The sequence below is a fragment of the Aegilops tauschii genome, chromosome 5 (genome assembly GCF_002575655.3).
Source record: "Aegilops tauschii subsp. strangulata cultivar AL8/78 chromosome 5, Aet v6.0, whole genome shotgun sequence".
In the NCBI taxonomy this organism is placed as follows: domain Eukaryota; kingdom Viridiplantae; phylum Streptophyta; class Magnoliopsida; order Poales; family Poaceae; genus Aegilops; species Aegilops tauschii.
In genome coordinates this window covers 566,974,106-566,976,964 of record NC_053039.3, presented here as the reverse complement: position 1 = coordinate 566,976,964, position 2,859 = coordinate 566,974,106, and the positions used below count along the sequence as shown (strand labels likewise).

At 49.5% G+C, this 2,859-nt stretch overlaps 1 pseudogene; it reads left to right on the top strand.

Moving 5' to 3' along the window:
- Window positions 1-265: 265 nt before the first annotated feature.
- On the top strand, window positions 266-1,330 carry LOC120964192 (tyrosine N-monooxygenase-like; annotated as a pseudogene).
- The last annotated feature ends 1,529 nt before the right edge of the window (window positions 1,331-2,859 follow it).

The window sequence follows — 2,859 nt, the reverse complement described above, 5'->3', positions numbered from 1 at the left end:
CTACACATGAAAATAGGACTATGTTCACTAGCTACTCATATAATTTTGCTTTACAAAACAATTGGCTTTTGTGATAATTGACTTTTAAACCAGAAAGTTGTTCAAACATGAACAAAATAAACATGTATGCTCTCTTCGTCACCACCTCTTGCATTGCATGATGGTCGCCAGTGCATGCAAGGAACAATGAAACAATGCATACGAAGCACTATAAATAGGGGTTAATGCATAGCTAGAGAGCACGCCTAGCTAGCCTCTCATTTGGCAAACTAATTAACCCCAGGCTCTCACATTACTGCCTCTGTGATTGATCAAACAGAGGAGAGCTACAGCCAGATTTCAATGGGGAAGATGGGAGCATCCCTGTCCTTTGCCACTGCCAAGGCCCTACTGCTGGTGCTAGCCTTCATCAACCTCGCGATCCAGAGGCTGCTGCTGCTCAGGCGCCCCAAGAGCAAGGTAGCGAGCGGTGCTGGTGGTCGCAGCTCCAGCATGGTCGGTGGCGGCCCTCCCGCCCGGGCCGGTGCCCTGGCCGGTGGTGGGGAACCTTCGCGAGATGATGTTCAACAAGCCGCCGTTCCGGTGGATCCACCAGATGATGGAGAAGATGGGCACCGACATCGCCTGCGTCCGCCTCGGCAGTGTCCACATCGTCGCCGTCACCTGCCAGTGGTGCAGGACATAACATTTGCGGCCGCTGACAACCCGTCGAACGCGGTGGAGTGGGCGTTGGCGGAGATGGCGAACGCGCCAGAGGTGATGGCGAAGGCGGTGGAGGAGATCGACCGGGTGGTGGGCCGAGAGCGGCTCGTGCAGGAATCAGACATCCCGCATCTCAACTATGCCAAGGCGTGCATTCGCGAGGCATTTCGGCTGCACCCGGTTGCCCCCTTCAATGTGCCACATGTTGCCCTAGCCGACACCACAGTCGCCAGTTACCGCATGCCCAAGGGCAGCCATGATCTGGGCTTGGCCGAGACCCAACCATCTGGGATGAGCCGTTCTGCTTCAAGCCAGAGCGCCACATTAATATGGATGATGGTGGCAACATGGTGCTCACGGAGAACGAGTTGTGGTTCATCTCCTTCAGCACTGGCCGCCGCGGATGCATCGCATCGTTGCTTGGGACAGCCATGTGTGTGATGTTGTTTGGACGGCTACTACTGGGGTTCACTTGGAGCAAACCGTCAGGGTTGTCGGCCATTGATCTCAGAGAATCAGAGCACGACTTATTCATGGCCAAGCCGTTGGTGCTGCATGCCGAGCCGCGCCTGCCGATGCATCTCTACTCCGCCACCGGCATCTAATAGATCCCGGGTCGGCTACAATTGAGCGTAATAATATTCTGTTATCACAAATAACCAGTTCCATCGACAGTACAGTCATGCATGAGCTTTATGCTCTATATGGTGTAACAATTCTTCTTCTCAATTGGTTAATATCTGTTTGTGTGGAAGTGTGCGGATGGTACATTGCCATCGCTTGTGCATGTTTCTACACCGTGAATTTGTTTACTTATTTCAACTCAAGGAGCACATTTCGTAGTCAAACTGATAACACATGATCTTGAGGTCAGGGATGGAGCCAAGATTTACGCATAGAGGGGGCAAAGTTCTTAGGGAATGAGAAAATTTGGCAGCAACATCCACTACTAATGAAGTAGAAGCATGTCGTTGAGACTAGCCCCCTCCCCCCCCCCCCCCCCCCCCCCCCCCCCCACCTAAATTCATCCCTTCTTGAGGTTCCAAGTTAACCTTCCAAATCGAAGGAACCAGAAAAATCAGGAATAAGAAACCAGAAACCCAAAAAAGCAAGCCAAACCAAAAAAGGACCAAAAACTGTGCTTTCGCTTTTTGGGAAGTACGGTTGTGATTCTCACTGAACCACATGCCGTGCTTTCCCTTTTTCTGGAAGCACAACTGTGTTTTTTCTTTTCGGGGAGCATAGTTATGCTTTTTGCGGAAGCATAGGTTGTACTTTCCTTTTTTTATGGGAAGCACAACTGTGCTTTTCATTTAGAGGAAGAATAGTTGTACTTTTCCCTTTTCCGAAAGCACAATTGTGCTTCTCTTGCAAGGAGTACATGCTGTGCATTTCCTTTTTTTTTAAGAAGCACAACTGTAGTTCTCACATAAACACATGTTTTCACTACTGGGAAAAAGCCTATACACAGAATCTTACCAGCAGTGCGCTTTAAAAACAAGGCGCTGCTGCTACGTACCAGTAGCGCGTGCCGACGAAACGTGCTGCTGACATAGATGTAGCAGTAGTGCGCCTATGATAAGCCGCACTACTGCTATAATTGCCACGAGCCCATGACCCCGCCGTGAAGCTAATTATAGCAGCAGCGCCTTAAAACAAAGAGCGCTACTGCTACAGATCATAGTAGTAGCGCATTCTCACTATAACCACTACTGCTGAGTTTACTACAAAATTTAGTCCCACCTCGCTCCGCGAACAGGGTTTTTACCACCTTAAATATGTTACTTCTCAAACTATCACAACCACCTGGTCTTCATTGAACTCCATGTGTAGAATTTGTGGCCACAATATGAGTCTTCTCGGTTTCTAAAAACCGGTGAGGACTCAAATTGACAATTCAGATTGTACACAAAAAGATCATTGATTATCAATGTATTTTTTATGTATATTTTTACATGTTTACACATAGCAGTAGCGCGTTTTGGCTGTAAGGCGCTACTGCTAGGTCTTTTAGCAGTAACGCGTTTCTTTATAGCGCGCTACTGCTAAGCCATTCTATCCTCCCCAACAGGCCGCCCCTCACTCTCTTCTCTCCACTCACACTCACTCGATCTCCCCCCTCAATCCCCCCGCGCCGGTCCTCCCCCGCCGGCCGCC